General features: G+C 42.6%; 1 long non-coding RNA gene across 1 annotated transcript in view; it reads left to right on the forward strand.

The window, feature by feature from the left end:
• The first annotated feature begins 17143 nt into the window (after positions 1 to 17143).
• LOC137374109 (uncharacterized) overlaps positions 17144 to 22152 on the forward strand; it is a 44939-nt gene continuing 39930 nt past the window's right edge. Inside the window, exon 1 of the long non-coding RNA XR_010975764.1 lies at positions 17144 to 17231. This is a non-coding gene — a long non-coding RNA (uncharacterized lncRNA). The remainder of the gene's footprint in view (positions 17232 to 22152) is intronic.

Consider the following 22152-nt stretch of genomic DNA (forward strand, 5'->3'; position numbering starts at 1 on the left):
AAGGGTCACTGACCTGGGGCGTTGGCTCTGCTTCTCTCTCCACGGATGCTGCCAGACCTGCTGAGTGTTTCCAGCATTTCTTGTTTTTATTTCCTTCTGCTCCTCCACCCACTTTAAAATTGTACCCTTTAATTTATGTTGCCTCCCCTCATTCTTCCGACCAAAATGAATCACTTCATACTTTTATGCATTAAATTTCATCTGACACTTGTCCGCTGTTACGACCAGTTGAGAAAGGTGTTTAGGGTTTTTTTTACTGTCCTCACCTGGTCTTAGTGTAACAGGGTTTAATTTTTAAACACACTGTGTTTTGAGCTCCCCCTTGGTGAATTCTTGTTCACCACTTTCCAAATATAAGGTAAAGAAAATGAGCATAAACAGGTTTTCTTAGGTTTTAAGAAGAAAAGTGAAATTTATTAAAACTTAAACTTAAACTCTAATACGGTTAACGCCTACGGATACACGCCGTGCCCCATGCTAGCATGCATATGCGATATGCACATGCAAATAGGGACAGAAAAGAGCAGAGGAAAAATAAAATGGAGAGGTTTGAGGCAATCGCTGAAGAGGGCTTTTTACTGTTCTTCAAACTCACTTGTAGTCCTTGATTGTAGGTAGTCTTGCTTTTCGTTGGGGCCCAGTATTCTTCTTAAACCTTGTTCACTGTAGGAGACTTTTCTCTTTGGGGTTCATATGTCTTCAATGGTTTCTGAAGCTGGTAAGAGTAAGATGAGAGCAGACAGGAGAGATGTGTTCTCAGTCCAGGGGGAAGCAGCTTTCTGAGTTTCTTTCAGCAAGTTAAAATTCAAAAAAACTCCAATAGTCAGTTAGTCATGTGACTAAACCATTCTGACCACTTCTTCTGTGTATTGGGGAAGCAAGGACTGGGTCCCTGGTTCCAACACTATCTGCTAGCATGCAAATGTCTTTCCAGTCAGAGGCTTGGCAATTCCTTGTAATAGGCCCTCTTTTCTTCCCAGGCACAATTTTAAGTTTTAATATTCATGTGGTGAAATAATGTGTGCCTCAGTCTTGGCAGGTGGGGGTCTGCATGACATCCACCCATTCCACCAGTCTGTCCAAATCTTCTGGAAGTTTATCACTATCCTCCTCACAGTTCACAATACTTCCAAGTTTTGTGTCATCCACAAATTTTGAAATTGTACCCTGCACATCCAAGTTTAGTTCATTAATATATCAATAAAATCAGGGGTCCTAACTCCTACCACTGGGGAACCCCACTATATACTGTCATGGACCTATAATTATTTTTCTCCTCAGATTAAAAACAGTGTGTGTGCCTATAAGACTTTGTTACAAACAGGGAGAGAATGTTCTGGGGAGACAGTGTGCCACGGCTGCGTTTTTAGTTACCTTGGGCAACAGCCGGAGAGAGAAAGATCAAGAGATGTTTCCACTTGGCTGTGTTTGGAACTGGCAGAATCAGCTGATACCAGTTAGTTCTGTGAGACTTTCCAGTGACGCGAACTGAAGAAAAGAAAGCTATCTATTTCCTCTCAGCAAAAATTCTACAATGAGCTACAAGCCAAGTTAATTCCCTGAGTAAAGAAGAAAAGCTTTTTTTTTCAAGAAACTGTTTGTGCTGCTGTGCTCATCATTCAAAGAACTGTTTAATGCTTGCTGCAGCTGAAGAGTTGAATGGTTATCTTCTGAAGAACTATTTTCATCAAATCCGAATGAAGACTTCGAGTGACCTTTGACCATTTCCACATTAGAAGACCTCATCCACCAGGAACGTAACATGCACAAATGTACTTGTTTTATTTACTCTCAAGAGACAGCTAATTTTTTTGAAAACTCCACTTTTAAAACCTTTTAACTGTTAGTTTCTTGAGTGTATGTGTGTGAATGTGGGAGTTAGATTAAAATAAGAAGTTATAAGGTCTTTAGATATAGGTTGATCTTAAAAGTGTTTGAGATTTAGTTTTAATAAATTGTTAAATTGTTGTTTTCTAAAGATACGTGGTTTGGTTTGTTTCATTCTGGGGTTAATAGAGTATTTAATTTGGTGGTTTTCCAATTGGGTTTGAAAGCTTAATAATATGCTGCAACCTGTGGAGTGACGGGACTGAATTAACAGTGCCTTGCTCCCGCCATGGTCATAATAAGAAGCTCGACACCATCCAGGACAAAGCAGCCTGCTTGATTGGCACCCCATCCACAAACATTCACTCCCTCCACCACCGACACACAATGGCAGCAGTGTGTACCGTCTACAAGATGTACTGCAGCAATGCACCAAGGCTCCTTAGACAGCACCTTCCAAACCCGTGACCTCTACCAACTAGAAGGACAAGAGCAGCAAATGCATGGGAACACCACCACCTGCAAGTTCCCCTCCAAGTCACACTCCATCCTGACTTGGAACGATATCGCCGTTCCTTCACTGTCGCTGGGTCAAAATCCTGGAACTCCCTTCCTAACAGCACTGTGGGTGTACCTACCTCACATGGACTGCAGCAATTCAAGAAGGCAGCTCACCAACACCTTCTCAAGGGCAATTCGGGATGGGCAATAAATCCTGGCCTAGCCAGCGATGCCCACATCCCATGAATGAATAATAAAAAAACCTTCCTCCAATCCGAAAAACAACTGTTCACTACTACTCTCTATTTCCTGTCACTCACCCAATTTAGTATCCATGCTGCTACTGTCCCTTTTGCTGATAAGTCTATTATGTGGCACTTTATCAAATGCCTTTTGGAAGTCCATGTATACCACATCAACTGCATTACCCCCATCAACCCTCTCTGTTACCTCATAAAAAAACTCAAACAAGTTAGTTATCTATCCAATCGTAGTCAAGAATCACCTGCAATGGATTATTTTGTTGCTCCTGCTGCATTACCTCTGGAATCCCCAAGGATCTATCCTTGGCACCTCCCTATTTCCCATCTACATGCTTCCCCTTGATGCCATCATCTGATGTGAGGTTCCACATGTACGCTGACGACATCCAGCTTTACCTCAGCACAGCCTCTCTCAACTCTCCCACTGCCTCTGATTTGTCATGCTGCTTGTCCGACATCCAGTATTGGATGAGTAAAAACCTCCTCCAACTAAATGTGGGGAAGACTGAAGCCATTGTCTTTAGTCCCTGCCACAAGCACCATTCTTTAGCCAACTGTATCCTCATCTGGCCAATGTCTGACATGAACTAGACTGTTCACCACCTTGCCATTCTATATGAACCTGAGATGATCTTCCAACCTCACTTCCTTTCTATCACCAAGACTGCCTACATAACATCGCTTGTCTTTGCCCATGCCTCAACTCATATGCTGCTGAAATCCTCATCCATGCCTTTGTTATCACAAAACTTGATTATTCCACCCTCCATAAACTTGAGCTCATCCAAAACTCTGCTACTCGTATCATGTCATGCAACAAGTCCCATTTATGCTATGCTTAATGACGAATATTGGCTCTTGCTCTGGAAACACCTCGATTTTAAAATTCTCATCCTTATTTTCAAATATATATTTTGAAATTTGCATAATTCATGTTTTGCAGCCTAAACTGAGATAAAAATTACAATGTTTTCTGTGTAGATTGATTTGTGAAAAATAATATATAATGCATCATAAGGAACTGATAATTAATTTTTCAAATTATGCAATAGTTTATTTGCTACTTAACGTATGCAATAAAATAGTCTGATTGAACTGGAAGCAGCTTCTTCGTTTTAAAAATCAATTTTTATGTGTTAATCCTTATTTTCAAATCTGTCCATGGCTCATCCCTCCCTATCTCTGTAACCTCCTCTGCAATCCTCCAAGATCTCTGCATTCCTCCGATACTGGCCTCTTCAGCACCCCTGAATTTAATCGTTCCACCATTGACAGCCATGCTTTCAGCTGCCTAGGCCTTAAGCTCTGGAATTCCTTTCCTAAGCCTCTAGGTCTCTCGACCTCTCTCTCCTCCTTTAAGATGCTCCTTAAAACCTACCTCTTTGACCAAACCAATGTTCACTTGTCTTAATATCTCCTTATGTGGCCTGATGTCAAATTTTGTTTGATAACACTACTGTGAGATGCCTTGGAATGTTTTACTACGTTAAGTGTCCTAAAAAATGCAAGTAGTTGTTGTGTGAAGGGAATCAAAAACAAACTTTACCACTGCATTGGCCTGCATCAATGGCTGTATTGTGTTACAAAATTGCTTCCATTTCTTTTGTAAAATATGTTTTAAGAACTTATATTTGAATTATGGACATTGAGGCATCTGGAGATTGCTGAACTTTGCGTTTTAAAAAACAAAAGGGAAGGTCAACAGAAGGTTGGCTAGTAAACAAGTCTTACTGGAAAGCATGTTTGTAAATAACCCAGCAGGGTTTGTGCTTGTGACTCTGAAAAGATGTTTGCAAAGGAATGACAAGCCAAGATTTATGGTTATCACAGGACTTGTTCCTCGAAAAAGTTAGTTTCAATTTGAACTGTTAAAAAGCCTGTTGGTGATTGGCCTGAAAACAGAAAGAAGGAGTTGTTGTGTGCCTGCCAGAAGAAGACAGCTGGTATCTTTCTCTCTTTGAAGAATCCTTGCATCTTTATAGAATTCCTGCATCAGGTGTTACTATTGCCTCCTGTATTTAAAGAAACCTTTACTGCTATATTGCTGCTATAAGACCTAAGATGATCCTTGTTGCTGATTCCTTCTGCAAAGCCTGACTGGAGTTTTCTGTGCTGCAGCTTTTGGAAGCCTACCCAGACTGATCATCAACATCGCCTGGAAAGAACTGTTCCAGGAAGATTCCACTGACAACCGCTATTCGCCTTTGTGACAACTTGCCAAAACAAAGGACTTCCACACCTTTTTTTCAGCCTAAGTGTTTTATATTCTTTCTATTTATTTGTAACAGCTGTAAACAAAAATCCCTTTTTTCCACAGTTAATCGCTTGTGTATGTATGTGTGTGTGCGTGAGGGCTAGGATAAATAAGGGGCTTTAATATTTCAATTCATGTATATGTTTGCTTTATTATTGGTTAAGACTTGGTTTATAATAAATGTATAGTTTTGTTGTTTATTAGAGAAGCCTGGTTTGTGTGCTTTATTCTGGGGGAAAGATAGAGTATCCTTTTGATGGTTTCGGTAAGTGGGAAAATTTAAATATATGTTGTGACCAGTGGAGAAGTGGGACTGAATTAATAGTGCATTTCTCCCACCTCAGTTGGCACAGCTCAAGTGCCAATGATACAGAACAAATGCATGAAAGATGCAACTCAGTTTTCTGTAAATTAAGATATTTTCCATAATATTCCAAGATACTTTGAGAGTGATTTTCTTGTGGCTAAAATAATTCTGTAGAACTCAGATGTTATCTTTCTATTTGACTACACTTCAAAATTAAACTTCAGTGATTTTTTTTAATATTCCTGTAATACCCGGGGAGGTGGTGGCGTAGTGGTAATGTCACTAGACTGGTAATCCAGAGCCCAGGCTAATGCTCTGGGCACTTGATTTGGAATCCCACCAAGGTAGATAGTGAAATTTGAGTTCAAATAATAAATCTGGAATTAAAAAGCTCATCTAATGTTGACCATGAACACATTGCTGTTGTTGTAAAAACACATCTAGTTCACTAATGTCCTGTAGGGAAGGAAATCTGCCGTCCTTACCTGGTCTGGCCTACATATGACTCCAGGTGCACAGCAATGTGATTCACTCTTAAAATGCCCTCTGAAATGGCCTAGCAAGCCACTCAGTTCAAGGGCAATTAGGGATGGGCAAAAAATGCTGGCCTAGCCAGCGATGCCCACATCCCACAAACAAATAAAAACAATTATTGTTTTCAGTTGTAAATATGAAAATAATTGAGCAGTTCCTATTTCCCACAGTTCCTGAAACTTAGTCATCATCTAATTTATTGGTTCTCAAACCTTTTTCTTTGAAAGTGCCCTTTTCAAATGGATTAGCAATTATGAACACCAATCTAAATTATATTACTATATATCATTTATATAACATTCATAATATGAAAGTGTTGCATGTAAAGAGTGCTTTAATAATGCTTTTAAGAAAACAGGTATTTACTTTCAGATGTCTGTGTATAGCACCTAGATAGTTTAAATGAACTCCTCTCTCTAGAACCAGGTTGAACTCACCTGGTGCCCACCACCAGCCTCAGTAACTGTGGCTCAACCTGGTGACCTTCATACCGTTCTCAACGCTCCTCCTTGCAGGCTGCCTTCCTAGGTGAGATAGCCAGCCCACTCTGCGCTGCAGATGTGGGGCTGGATTTTACCGTAGGCGGACGGGACTTTACCACCGATATATAAGTCGGTGGCAAACCAGCTTCCGCTAGCCCGGAGATCCGACCCGCATTTTACGGGTCCCCGGACTTTAATTGGTCCGAGGTGGGACTTCCATCCGCTTGAGGGAGGAGGTCCTGCCTTAGTGAGCTGCCGGCCAATCAGAGGGCCGGCAGCTCTTAGTCCCAGCAGCGCCACCGGGAACGGTGGCCACTGCTGGAACTGCAGCCCAGCCGACACCATGGAGCCAGGTCTTCAGGTAAGTTGGGCTTGCCTCACCAGGGGGATGATCGGTTGTGACGGCGAGGCAAGGGTAGTCGTTTGCGGGGAGGGGGCCAATCTTGGGTCCTGGGGATGGATTGGGAGGTGGGGGTGGCCCTAAATCAGGCACCCTGTGCCCGACTGCCATGGCACCCCCCCCCCCCACCCCCCAGCATGCAGAAAGACCGGCAGCTATTGCTGGGCGGCCTTTCACGTCCCCAGCATACCCGCTTGCCATGGATGACATACCCATGGAGGCAGGCGAGGGCCCGTAAGTGGCCGGTAAGTGGCCACTTAAGGGCCTTGATTGGCCTTGGGTGGGCAGGCCGCTTCCCCCCCCCACCCCCCGCACAACCGGCATAATGTTGGCCGGAGGCGGGAGCATGGTGGGAAGGCCTCCTGGAGCCTCCCGCTCAATTTTACACCGCTCCCACTCCATCCGACCCACTGGGGCGGCGTAAAATTCAGCCCATGGAGTCCACTGACCCCTGTTTGAGATCAAATTCTACAATGCCACTTTATCAGTTGCCCATAAACTTGATTGCATTTTCCATAAGAATCACTGTCCTCTTACAATAAATAAATCTGCAGTATTCTCTGGTGTGTTGTATATTTGGCAAATTATTATTTGATTGTTCAACTGATTGGGTAGTAGAGTCCTCCAGATTTTTGAAAACAAGAAGGCAATATCTCATTTTGTTCTAACTTAACTCTGATTTTGGAGGTGGGTGAGAGAGAGGAAATCGCGTGGGCCAGAAAATTAAATAATTCTAATTCTGAATAAACTCCACTGGCATTCACCGTGCTTTAACCTGTGCAGTTTGTGGATACTGATCCTTGTTTTTTGTGTTACCATGCACAAAGTTACTTGGCTTTTAATAGTTTCTCTTTTTTTGAAAGACAAGTATATGAAAAGGTATTTAATTAAGGGTATAATGAATTCTGAGAGAGGCAATCTTTTAATTGAATGTTCTCCCCTTCACAGTCGCTGACATTTTCTTGCATTTATCTGAAGGAGAGACCTACAGAAAGGAAACTTTAAAAGAATCCTAGACAAACAAGGAAGCAGACTTGACAATGAGAGGAAGTCCAAGCACCACAGAGATGGGAAAGGGAGTCAAAACGTGTGGGTGATTAAAAAAAAGAGAAACAGATAAAGAATTGAAGTGTGAGAGGCACCTAGACAGATAGTTACAGGAAGAGAAAGAAGCTCTTTTCATTTTTTGTCCATGAGCAATGCCCCCAAAAACTAATTTTTTTCTTAAGATCTTCCATAACTTCCATACACAGGTTTATTTGTAGTCCATTTACTTTTGTATGATAGTGGGTGTAGTGACAACATGTGAAATGAGTAACTGGTAAAAGTAACAAAAACTAATATATCCTGAATAACACCCTGCAGTTTCTGTGGGCACAAAATGATTAACCTTATTATGTTAGTTATTGATTCTTTTTGTCAAATTACACATTACATCATCTGCATGTGGAATAGTTTTATGTTCAATTGACCCACCAGAAACATCTTGGGCTGTATTTTAATTGCACACTCCTTGGCGGCGCGCTTCCAACTCGGCGGTCTTCCGACACAGAAGAGCCGCCGAAGAGCCCCGGTGTTATTACGCACAGGGGCTCATTTAAATAGTGGAGGCGGAGTGGCCGCCCCCGATGACGTGCAGGGGCGGCCTCCGCGTCGCATCCGGCGCCATCACACAGGCGCTGCACCATTTTTAAAGTGCTTTAAGCGCTTAGAATTACTTTTAATTTTTATAGGTGCAGCAGTATAAAATTTTTTTTAAGAAACAAGAACGATGTGGATGGCCCTTCCCCAAACCCCACAATGGTCATTTCAATGCCCGAAATGACCAACACATGCCTTTTCCCCTACCCGAACATTACCCCCTAAACTTCTAACATTTGGCCTGCAGCACCTTCCCACCATCCCCACATCAATAAAAATTGATTTCCCCACTTCTCCACCCCTCTGGCCCTGAAATTTTTATTACTCCCCCCTACTCACCAGGCTCTTGCCTCGGAACACCATGCGGAGTTCCAAAGCCGGCGGAGCACAAATGGTGGCCATAAAATTGGTGTGGGTAGGCTGCCGCCTGCTGGTAAGTACATTTACACCTTATTAATGTTCATTTACATATGGAGATGAAGGGCCTGCCGCTAGGTGGTGGGGGCCGCACTGAGGTCCCCCCGCCACCAGTAATACGCGGCGGGCCCTTCTCGATGTCATGGGTTGAGGTGGGCCTCTCCCCACAGAATTTTACCGGCCCCGTGACGTGACCCACGGCATCGAGGGGCCGGTAAAATTCTGCCCTTTCAGTGTAATAGTCTTAACTGATCCTTTAGGCTCATGGTTTTCATATTAAATTCATCAAAAATGGAGGCAAGAGGCATCACAGTTTCATACCACTAATCTAGATGCACATTAAATCATTAGATACTCTCATTATATTGAATTATGGTGTGTAGTTTCAGGTTATAAAATTAGCTCCCAAATCTTTATCTTTAAAGTCCTTTTAAACCAATGACAGCACTGCACAGAATGGTATTATTGTTTCACTCTCTGCATTTACCTAGCAGTTCTTTCAAATTAAATTATAGTTCTTTGATGAGCCTAGCTGACCATTGTTAATTAATCATGGAAGAACTGTTTCTAATTTCCTTGCTAAAACTTTATTCTTGTTTTCTAATTAAGGCTAACCAAGAAGCCAAAATATGCAATTGAATAAGTTACCTTAATTGGAGTAAATTGTTGGTTTACTTGTACACAAGAGGGCACTGTTGTCCAGAACTTTAGTTTCAGTAAAATTAGATTCAGTTGGTTAGAAACGAATAATGGGAGCTATTGAATATCTCATCAACCTCCACGATCGCCCCATGGGCATAGATAGAATTCCTTATTGAATATATATTGTTCTGTAAAAGTGGTTTCAAATAGGAAAACTGTACTCTTCTTGGTCAATTTTCCACTGAAGACTGGAAGATTTATTTACTGTGACTAAATAGTGATTTTTATCTGACTTTGAATTGGACAACATGGACTGGATCAGTTTATGCCTGGGGAGCCGAAAATGATCTCACTTTATTTTGACTATTTTGCCTGAAATATACATAATGCTGTGCATTCCCATTTTTCAGCCAAAGTTTATTTAGCAAACTCATGTTCCCAACATCCATATGTGTGCAAATGTGCCTTTTTTTTAGTGAATGTGTTACACAAGGAGTCAAGACTATTCAGGATAGATAATGGGAATTATAGAACACAGGTGAGGAAGATTAGGAAGGAGAAGGGAGGAAAGTGGAGGGGAAAGGAGAGAGGAATGGGGAGAAGGAGAAAGGGAGATGTAGCAAAAGAAGGGAGGAGGAACTACATGAGTTTGGAAAACTCTGTGGTGACGGAAAAGAGAAAAGGAAGAGGATAGAAGAGCAACATTCTGTCAGAGGAGTAACATTCCCTTGAACATGCCCAAGTTGGTGATCAGCTGGAGTGGAGTTTTGAGTGAACAGGAAAAAGTGGAAAACAGGTTGGAGAACTGACAAAAAATGTAAAAATAGTGTTCAGTAATTTCTTTTTCTTTATACCAAGTTACAAATGACTAATGATTAATCCAATTAAAAATCAAAATAAAATTAAAATTCTATTTCAAGGGCTAAGAAGGAAATAGGGTACATCTGGCTGGAGGGCATAAGGAAGTGGATAAAAGGGTACATTTTAGGGAAAATATTACATGGAGAGGGGAAATTAAACAAATCAATAACATTTTATATAGTGAAAATATAAATAAGTTAAAATTTTGAATAGTAAAGTTTATATCTTGTTACTCAACTCTCAAAGTAGAAATCCCATCATACTGCAGAGATTCAGGGACTAGGAAAGATTTTTTTAGAGTTTCATCCAGTCACCCAGTTGCTGAAGCATTGAACTGCAGGGAGACAGAAACAGCTCTTCAAGTTTTCTAGCATCAGACACTGCCACATTATTAAAAAGCATGACAGGTCACCACGTTGAAAACCACATTGGATGTTGACATACGATTTTTGAATGGAAAGGTGAAGGGCCTCACCATTTTAATAATAATTTTAGACTAGGTCAAGGTAAAGGATGCCAGTAACAAGCACCTTCTATATTGAGGCAAGAATTGAAATGTGCATATAGAGTGTGATTTTGTCTTCATCTAATGTGCTTCTATAATTTGAACATCTTTTCATTTAGAAGGTCCTTGGACTCATCACCAATTGCGCTAGCAAATAATCTTGATTGAGTTTGATCAAGCCTTGACACACTCAGGGCCAGAGATTTGTCTGTGTAGTGCCCATTTTTCTGACGTTATGGGTCCCATTTTGTGTTCAAAATGGTCAATTTTGGTGCAGGCTATGCTAGACGCCATTTTGGTAAAGGCCAAACAAGAGGTGTCCTTTACCCATGGTAGAAGCAGACGTTCAGCTATTAACATATACAAATACGGGACCTAATGAATGCTTCTGCTCCCTATTCCAACTTTTGTTCACACCTGACGCAGCCAGCACAGTTGATTGTCTTTGGGAAAACCAACATTAAGCAGCGTGGAATTAAAAAAATAATTAAGTACTTACCATAAACACGTGGCTTCCAATCCCGCCTAACCCCAACCCCAGCCTCCTAGGCCCTTTGACAGTACTCCCAACCCCCCCAACAATACTCCAGACTGCTGCGATCTTTTTCCCTGACACCCAACAGCTCTCTGATCACACTCTGAGGCCCAACCATTCCTCCTCCAGATCCCTGTGATCTTCTCTGACCCCTGACAGCCCTCTGATCACACTCCAAGACTCAGCCATTTCTCACCCAGACCTCACAATAATGTCTAATCACTTACCTAAAAATTGGCACACAAGCCTATGTGGGCTCCTACTGCTGCGTAATCTACATTATGCTGCGAGATGCGAGGTCCAAAATTCCAGGACTCCTCGGACCTCCCCATTTCAGCATGGCCTGTCAGCACTCTAAGGTGCCCAAAAATGAACGCGACCAAGTTTCTAGGCCTCAATGTTTTAAGCAGTATTTATACAAAGAAATAAACAATATTACCCACTTTCAATCTGGATAGAGACACATCCATCGTCGATTCTTTTGTTCTTGTAAAGGAAAAAAAAGACTTGTATTTCTATAGTGCCTTTCATGACCGCAGAACATCCCAAACAACTTTACAGCCAGTGAAGTACCTCTTGAAGTGTAGTCACTATTGCAATATAAGAAATGCAGGAGCCAATTTGTACACAGCAAGTTCCCACAAACAGCAATGTTAAAATGACCAGATAATCTGTTTTTGTGATGTTGAGTGAGGGATAAATATTGGCTAGAACACCAGGGATCACTCCCCTGCTCTTCTTCAAAAGTAACACCTTGGGATCTTTTAAATCCACCTGAATGGGCAGATGGGGCATCAGTTTAACATCTCATCTAAATGACAGCATCTCTATTAGTGCAGCTCTTCCCCCAGTACTGCACTAGAATGTCAGCCTTGATTTTTGTACTTAAGTCATGGAGTGGACTTGAACCCACAACTTTCTGATTCAGCAGCATGGTACCAACTGGGCCATGGCTGACACTGGCTTAAGAGAATTGTAGGCCTCGAGTCACTTGTACTCATCCTTGTAATCTTGATGATTCAATACGGTGTGATAGGAGTTGTTTTTCAGTTTTCCTGACTAATCTGTTGTTCATTGTCTTGTTTCATTCTGATATATGTTACCTTCTTATTTGGAAAACCTGTTACTCCTTATTCATCAGTCCTTGCAACAATAAAAAACTCTCCTTTCTAACATATCTCTCTTTCTCCATATCCATCATCCTCCTTTTTTACTTCAAAAATGGTTTTTATTTAAAGCTTTATTTAAGGGAATATCAGATAAACAATTTTCCCTAAAACGTGCGTTTCATCGTTTACTATTGCAAAAACAGATCCTTTAATTTCTAAAACATTTGTTCATTTTCCTAACTATTAAATGTTTAAAAAAGTGGAGTCATTAGAGAAAATTAACTTCCATCTGGTTGATTATTTGAAGGTTTTTATCCCCTGGTAGGAATTAAAGGTATATTATCTGATATGACATAAGAAATTACAAGAAAGAACAAAGAAGGAACTTGGGTATGAAATTCGAATCCACAGCACCGCTAGAGATGGCACTAGGGAAGCTGATCGCTCTCCTGGGTGTGTGTACTGTTGCTGCATCTGTCATCTGTCTGTGCCCTGCTGTGACTTATGGCTGCCTCTTCGGAGCCAGACTTCTTGCATAGGTGGGCCCAGTGTCATTTTGCACCACATGCCTTGCACAGGCCTTGAAATGCAGGACAACTTTGCCATGAGTAGGACCAACTACACGTACCTCACAGCTTGCTTGCGCTTTTCGACCTGGTTATGGTGCCGATACTGTTGGCTGCACCGAGTGCTTGCAGGTGCTGTTGTCCAGCTACAATGTCTTTGTATTTCCTGCCATTTTCCAACAGTGCATCAATGCTGTTACATTTGTTTTTCCCCAAGATGTCTTTCTGAAATGCTTCAACGGGTGTTGATACAATCACCAGCTCCATTATTCGGTCCGACAGCTCAGCTTCTGAAAAATCGCATTCGTTGCCCTTATTACGGCATCTACTGATGAACTGGTATTGGTTCCTGTTGCCTGTAGGACATCAATTCCAGGCAGTGAATTCTAAAATTCACTCTTAATTGGAGCTGATCTTCTAACACTATCCATATCTTTTCAGGATCTTTCTGTTCTTCTTCATATAAACTTCAGGTATTCATTCTGTGTAATCCCTCATTTCCAACTGTTATTAGTATTTTCACGGCCTGTTTTTCTGGTTCTACAATTATTTGGTCTGTGAAGCATAATTGCATTCACTGTTTAAAAAGTTGGAACTTGATAGGATTTTCTATCCATTTTTCTGCTGCTTTAAGACCTGTTCTATGACTCTGTACAGCTTTCTGTACTCTGAGTCACATTAGCTCATTAGCATAGTAAGTGCAATCACACAACATGGTGTTCCATGTTTCTTCACTTTGACTGTATTAGTATGAGTTATTTGCAGCTTTCACTTATCCAATGCAGCTTCCGTTTAAGAGGGACAGCCTACCTTTAAGCACTGGAGGCTACATAGAACATGCTAGTCTTACACATTCGTAGGCCCCCAGTTGTGCATACAGCCAGCCAGTAGCATGGGTCACGCTAGGCTGCATGCCACAATCAGTCAAATAATGGGGCAGCACAAAATCTGGGTTGAATTTTACTGGCCCCTTGATGCCGCGGGTCAGGGCGCAGGTACTGGTAAAATCATGCAGGGAGAGGCCCGCCTCAACCCGTGACCTCGGTGCAGCCCCCCACCCTCCACTGCCAGGCGATGGCCCCTTCATATACATATGCAAATCGTACCAATTGAGATGCAAATAAACTTACCTGCAGGCGGCAGCCGTCCCACACCAATATTACAGCCGCCATTCGTGCTCCGCACGCCTTCGGAACTCTGCACAGAGTTCCGGGCGAGAACCTGGTGGGGAGGGGGGAGCAATAGAATTTTCAGGGCGGGAGGGGTGGAGGAATGGGGAAATCAATTTTAATTGTATATGGGGATGGTGGGAAGGGGTTGAAGGGCAAAAGATTGAAGGTTAGGAGGGAATGTTTGGGTATTGGTAAAATCAGTGGATGGTGATTTTGGGCAATGAAATGACCATTGGGGGGATTGGAGAAGGGCCTCCATCACTTATTTTTACGTTTAATAACACTCGAGTATATTTTGCCTTTAAACATTGAAATTATTTGTAAGGGCTTAAAGCCCTTGAAAAATGGCGCCAGCACCTGCACGGCAGCATGGATGCCATTGCCGGGGATGTGGTGGCCGCCCCCACACATCATCAGGTCGGGCGCTCCGCCCCCACTATTTAAATGAGCCCCGTGCAAAATATCGTGGGGGCTCTCGGTGGCCACTGAATGAGGACACCCCACTGAGTTTAAAAGGCACCACCGCGGAGTGTGACGCCCCAATAAAATTCAGCCCTTTATGTGTTGCCTACCTCTATGGTGAGTGGGGTGAGCAGGTCGTGAATCTTCACCTTCTCGCCTGATAAAATGGTGCATACCAATTTTTAGCCCCTTGTATTTATATAGACCCCTTCACTACCTCTTGACATTCCAACGTACTTTATTGCCAGTGAAATATCTGTGAAGTGTTGTCACCATTGTAATGTAAGGAATGCGGAAGCCAATTTGTGTACTGCAAGGTCCCACAAACAGCAATGAGATAAATGACCAGGCAATCTATTTGTGATGTTGATTAAGGAGAATGTTGGACAGGACACCAAGGGAATTCCACAACTCTTTTTTGAATTATTCCATAGGATCTTTTACGTCAATCTGAGAGCTTGGATGGGAATTTCATTTAATATCGCAACCAAAAGCATCTATGACAGTGCAGCTCAATATAAGCATAGATTATGTGCTCATGTATCTCGACTGGGGCTTCAAGCTACAACCTTCTGGCTCTGAGGCAAGAGTTCTGAATTGAGCCAAGGCTTGTGCTGGTAAGGTTTATTTGTTACTCAAAATATAGTCCCTATATGAATGACTGACTAACTATTTTGTATAGAAGAGCAATAAAGAAATCCATGTGAATTGGATGTAATACTGTAGCCTCCCAAATCAATAAGTCCCCAGTCAAAATAAAATTAACTCTGCAAGCTTTAATTCTAGGAAAATTATTGATAGCAGTTTGTCGAAAATACTATTCTCAGCTTTATTAGTCTCTTAATATAACATTTTTCTGATGATTATGTTGCAAAATATATTGGGCAGATTAGAGAAAAAAATGGAAGAGTAGGTATTAGCTATAGTTAGAAACACTTTACATTAACAACATTGAATCTAATTTTAGCATCCAATTGTATAACATAATTCCTTTATTATTCCATAATTCCTGCTATTATAAATGACGACATAATTCTAAGCCCAACTAAGTCTACCTCTTAGCTTCATTGCTTCCAATTATTTTAAATGTACTTCTTACAGCAATACCATGTCGCAATTTGTTTTCTTCAGAAATTGTACAATTTTGTGTGTTTACCTAGTTAGTTGAAACATCCACGTTTCAGGATAATGGGATTTAGTATTGGTGGTGTCAACATATTGACCAGTTCTGTTTATAATTGATTTCCTTTGCCCATCAGACTAATTTAATAATCCTAACAATCTTAAGTTTCCTTGTATTTAAAAAAAAAGTAAATTCCACTGCATTGCACTTAGCCTTAGTTATTATAAAGGGAGATATTTACATGTTTAACAATATCTTTTGTTTATTCTAGGTACCTATCATTTAAGCTTTGAAGGTGACATGCGAGCAGGCATTTTGTGTGCCACCATCTGTTATGGCAGCATGACTAATGATATCATAATTGAAGATGATGAGCTGTGGGCAGACCTCCCTCACCATGAAGTAGGACCCTATCCATGATGGAGGGTGAGGAGAGATCTGCTTGAAATGCATACTCCCAGTAGTACATTTTTGACAAATACAGGACAGTATCAAGGAACAAGTTGGAGACACTCAAGTAAGTGTACTGATGTCTTCCTTGGTACATTTAGGAGTATGTGACAATTTAGTAGACTATACTTTCCCTTTAACGCTCATTCCCATAATTACATTAACTTGTCTTGTGTGTCTACCAATCACAACTCCCCAGCTTTCAAAGACATGCTGAGGTTGATTTGGCTTTCTGTGCTTCTACATGTCTACTCAAAATCATTGCTTGACATCGGTCTAGCCTGCTCTACTAAGCCCTGTTTTAGAAGGGAAAAAAACAATGAAGATGGTTGTGTTTTCAATGTTTTTATCTGGATATGTATGTCCTTTAGAAGGCTTTTCTCTATCTACATTCAAAATGGCCTAAGTAATCCAATAATAGCATGCCATACACGTGGGGATTGTTGATGGCAAAGAGTTGGCATTCACTGTTATTAACCCTCTGAAAGTGACCACAACTTCAGGATGTTGGGGATACGCAGATTAGCACTGAAATCCTGAAGTTGTGGTCTGCCACACAGGGGTGTGATACAGGCTGATCTGTGGACTCCCCCAGAGCTGTCAATCACTGAAATCAGTGAGAATTTCAACTTTCCCCCACTGCCACATCACTGTTTGAAACCCCTTAAAAAGTTACACCTTGTTCAATCAGATGTAACTGGGTTTTTAATGGTGACATGATTAACAAAATTTGATGAACATTGGAATTGGCCCTGAAAAAATAATTTTATAATTGTGGAATGCTGTTAAATGATTACTTAGTAGATTTTTAAGCTACATTTTTTAAGAATAATTTTTTGAATTTTTTTTTCCGGAATATCTTAGCTTCTACCTTGTGTATATGTATGTCCAATCTTTAATTTGCTGTATGTACAATTTTTTAAAAGTGATTTTATTTTTGTGCTTTTTGTTTCCTGTTTGTGTGTCTGTGAAAAACCTTTAATTTGATTGGCTGCTTGGACAGCCTGATGACATCAATCCAGCTCCATGTTGGGAATCCCAGTAAAAAACATTTTAGTTGCAATACCACTGCACAGAGATAGAGGTGAAATTCTCATCAGATAGATCATTAGATCTCTCAGCGACACTGACTTCGAGGCCAGTGGTTAGCGCCCTTACTTCGCAATCTCCGAGCCATTATGTAAGCATATTCTGTGTTTTATATAGTTTTGTAGCACTCAATAATTCTATATGCTCTCTATATAGTTTTTAAAAATGTTTCTCCTTTCATTTACCTTTCCTTTTCATTTCTCTCTTTTTGCTTCTGCTATTTCTCATCCATTGTATCCTTTTTACTGCTCTATTTTTGTTTTATTCCTTTTTTAACTTCCTCTTCATAGTTCAGATATTCTCAGTTGAGAAAGGTCAGTGCAGGACTTTATACAGAAAGGTGATAGTCAATCTGCAGCTGCTGTTGTATAGAAACAAACTTTGGCATTTTGTCTGCCTAACTGGCTGGTAGGAGTTGCACTACAGTAGGCCAGAACATTTGATGCTTTCCTCTGTGCTTCCTTGAGTTAAAAAGGATGCTTTGAATTTGAAAGCAAATAGAAAATCTCTAATTATGACCTGTCTTTTGTAGATAATTAGAAAATGTAAACCATCTAATTACTAACAACTGTGAGACAGACACAGACACAGAGATACATGTTTAGGAACAAATTATAAAACACAAAATTCAATCTTTGCTGGAATCCCATAGTAAGTTAGAAACCAATGCTGTCAATCTGGGATGTCTTTTCCATGCTCTCCTCTCCCCCGCCCCAACTCTCCACTTGGCTGGATGGGTGCAGCTCCAGCAACACTCGTGAAGCTCAACACCATCCAGGCCAAAGCAACCTGCTTGACTGGCACCCCATCTACAAACATTCACTCTCTCCACCACCAATGAACAGTGGCAGCAGTGTGTATCATCTACAAAATGCACTGCAGCTTTGCACCAAGGCTCCTTAGACAGCACCTTCTAAATCCACTACCTGTACCTCTAGAAGGATAAGGGCAACAGATGCATGGGAACACCACCACTTGCAAGTTCCCCTCCAAGTCACACAACATCCTGACTTGGAACTATATCATCGTTCCTTCACTGCCGCTGGGTCAAAATCCTGGAACTCACCTCCTAGCAGCACTGTGGGTGTACCTACCCCACATGGACTGCAGTGGTTCAAGAAGGCAGCTCACCACCACCTTCTCAAGGGCAATTAGGGAAGGGCAATAAATGCTGGCCTGGCCAGCGATGCCCACATCCCATGAACGAATTAAAAAAAAACACCTGCATCACCAGTTAGCGCAACTACCTGCATGCAATTAAAGACAATTAACATGCAACTAACACATGGGGCTGGATTTTTGTTAAGGAAGTGGGAAACAGGAGCCTGGTCCGGTTTTGGGTCAGAAACCCACCTCCATTGGGGAACTGATTCAGATTCAGATTTTCAAATGGGTAAGCCCTTAATTGGTGAGGAGACAGGTCTCCTGTCAACTTAGAGCCGATTGGGCCGGGAATGGAGGTGGGTCAGATCAAGTGTGGAGCTCCTGCAGACTCCCACAGCAACATCACTGAGGCTGATGGTTGTCCTGAGGGAGAGATCTGCACTTTGTGCCAAAACCCTCCAGTGCACCAGAGGGAAGTGAGATGTCACAGGGGAGCTGGAGGCCTGGAACTAGGGGCACGGCAGACCCTTCCTTCATCGAGGCTGACTTGGATCAAATGTTGGAGGCCGTCAGGGAAAGGAGGGAGGTCCTCTTCTCGGAGGGTGGCAGGAGGAAGTCACCTCATTGTGCAGCAGGAGCCCCTCTGTTCAAAGTTAACCCCCTTCACCCCCCTCTTCCTCCTACTCTCCTGCTCCTTCCCCGATGAGCTGTCGCTTTCCAGGGCATCATTGTCCTCAAGGTCCACACCTCTCTGGAGGGTCATGATATGGAGAGCACATCAGCCCACTGAAACCCGTGCAGGAGGGTATTGGAAGGCACCAACCACCAGGCACCAAAATCACATCTTCAGAAGCCTGATGGCCTACTCAATGGTTGGCCTGCTGAGCAGGTAGCATGGGTTGTTTCACCATGTTCCTCTGTCTGGGGGCACCTGTAGAGGGGTCAGTAGCCATCTCCTCAAGGGATTTCCCTTGTCCCCATCCATGCACTTTGGGGGATGGAGTGAAGATCCCAGACAGCCTGGACTGAGGGAGGATGAAGGTGTCATGGCAGCTGTCAGGAAAGAGAGCGCACACATGGAGGAAGGTCTTCTTGTAGTTGCAGTCCAATTGGACATTGAGGGAGTGGAAACCCTTCCTGTTGATGGATCTCACTGGCCGGTAACTGGGTGCCTTGATGGCCGCATGGGCAGAATCGATGATGCCCTACACCTGGGGGAATCAGTGATGGAGGCAAAACCCAATGCCCTGTCTGCCTGCACAGGCCTGGCTGTGTCAAAGTGGATGTAGTCCCCTGCTCTCCTGAAAATGGCAGTCGGGACCTGCCTGATGGCATGATGAGCTGCCGACCACGAGATGCCACCTAGGTCCACAGCTGATCTCCGGAATGATCCGGTTGCATAGAAATTCAGGGCGATGGAGACCTTTGGGGACTGTGAGGCCTCAGGTCACTGTGGATCAGAGTACACAGATCTGAGAATATCTGCCTAAATAGGTGTAGCCTTCTATGACACTGGCGCTCTGTCATTTGCAGGTAGCTGCCTGCTGGGTGGTAGACCCGATGTCTTGCAGCCCCCCTCTGTGGTCCTCTGGCCTCCTGCTATCCCGGAGGTTGCATCTGCTGCAGCTCATCCTGTCTGCTCTGTCCAATGTCAGAGTAGCCTGTTCCCATGTGAACTCTCTCAGCTGGGGTTTGTGCATTCACCAGGCCTTCCCCTGCCAACCCCAGCTCCCCCTGTGATGCCAGCTACCTCACGGCCCTCTTCGGATTCCTGCCACTCACCACTGAGAAAAGCAAGTCTTACAGCTGCAGCAATGGCTACTCTGTGGCACTTTTGGAGCAGCTGAAATTTATTTCGGGCCTCTTCATTATGTAAATCAGCCCTTCCCATAGCCCTCATGGCCCCCAATGCCCTGTCTGCCTGCACAGGCCTGGCTGTGTCAAAGTGGATGTAGTCCCCTGCTCTCCTGAAAATGGCAGTCGGGACCTGCCTGATGGCATGATGAGCTGCCGACCACGAGATGCCACCTAGGTCCACAGCTGATCTCCGGAATGATCCGGTTGCATAGAAATTCAGTTTTCACAACTTGTAAACCCTACCTTGTTCCAGGCATGCCATTTTCTCCACTTCATTCCTTTGAAAATTGAAAACTGCTGCTGACAAGCTTGTTAGTGAGCTCTTCAATGAGCTCAACAGGCACTTAATTGGAGGCGTGCTGGGTTGCCATTCCCTCCCTCCTGGTGTCCCTTTAAAAATGGCTTCTCATTCCAGAAGTGGCGTGACCCAGTGCCAACCTCTGAGAACGCGATTTTTAAATTGCATGCGCACCTGCTCCTGTCCCCAGCGGGCTTTAAAAATAAGGCCCATGGTATCATCTATGGCACAGTTGATAGCACTCTCAGGTCTGAGTCAGAACCTGGTAGATTCAAGTCCCATTCCAGGATTTGAGCACAAAAATCAAGGCTGACTATAGTGCAGGACTGAGGGAGTGCACTATAGCGTCAGATGTGCTGCCTTTTGAATGAGTTGTCTGCCCTCTTAGGTGGACATAAAGAATCCCATGGCATTATTACGAAGAAGGGTAGATGAGTAGGGGAATTATCCCTGGTGTCCTGACCAATATTCATCTCTCAATCAACATTACAAAAGATTATCTGGTCATTTTTGTTTTTGTTCATGGGATGTGGGGGTCACTGGCTAGGCCAGCATTTATTGCCATCCCTAATTGCCCTTGAGAAGGTGATGGCGAGCTGCCTTCTTGAACTGCTGCAGTCCTTGGGGTATAGGTACACCAACAGTGCTGTTAAGAAGGGGGTTCCAGGATTTTGACCCAACGACAGTGAAAGAACGCTGATATAGTTCCAAGTCAGAATGGTGTGCTGCTTGGAGGGGAACTTGCAGGTGGTGGTGTTCCCATGCATCTGCTGCCTTTGTCCTTCTAGGTGGTAGAGGTTGGATTATCACATTGCTGTTTGTGGGAGCTTGCTGTGTGCAAATTGACTGCCCTGTTTCCTAATTTTCAGCAGTGAATACACTTCAAAAGTGCTTGTAAGGCACTTTGAGACATTTACTGGTCATGAAAGGTGCTGTATAAATGAAAGCCTAGTTTGTGTTTTTACTCTGGCAGGCCCATGGCCTCTCCCTCTCCTTATTGCTGATAAGACACCAGAATTTATGGAATTCCTTCCCTAAACCTTTCCACCTCTCTCTCCTCCTTTAAGACGCTTCTTAAACCTACATTTTTGATCAAGCTTTTGATCATCTGTCCTAATATCTCTTATATAGTTTGCTGTCAAATTTTCTTGAAGTGCCTTGGGATATTTCACTATGTTAAAGATGCTATATAAATACAAGTTGTTGTTGTTGAAATCTACCAGTGAGTGCACCAAACATTCCAGCTCGCAGTTCTGCCAAATGTTAGGTTCCCCCTCCACAGGTTTCCAAGACTTAAGGACACCCACACCACACTAACAAACTCATCAGGACTATACCCAGATTAGCCAAACCTCAGGACCATCCTCCATTGCAACCAAAGCCCAGGCACAGTCTCAATGTGTGTCACACCAGGTTAATTAGCACATTACTATGGTGCAGGAACACAAATCTTTTGGAAATGTTGTAGTTGTAGTATTTTGAAACTCATTCTCTATTCCTCCCATTGCACTGTATTTACATTTTGGGAAATTTCATGAAGTTTTCTGCCAGCAGTATTTGTAGGTGAGTTCACTTTTCAAGTTTTTATTGATAGTAACCTTGCCACTCAGCGCACTAAATATTCTGGGTGCCAGGAAAATTGTATTGGAAAATCCTTCTAGAGAAAAGGGTTAATGGAAAGAGAATTAAAAAAAAACACATGGATGCTGCTTTTTAGTTTTAAGGCTAGTGCAAGAGGAAAGCATAAAGATTT

This window comes from Heterodontus francisci, chromosome 10 (genome assembly GCF_036365525.1).
Source record: "Heterodontus francisci isolate sHetFra1 chromosome 10, sHetFra1.hap1, whole genome shotgun sequence".
Taxonomy (NCBI): domain Eukaryota; kingdom Metazoa; phylum Chordata; class Chondrichthyes; order Heterodontiformes; family Heterodontidae; genus Heterodontus; species Heterodontus francisci.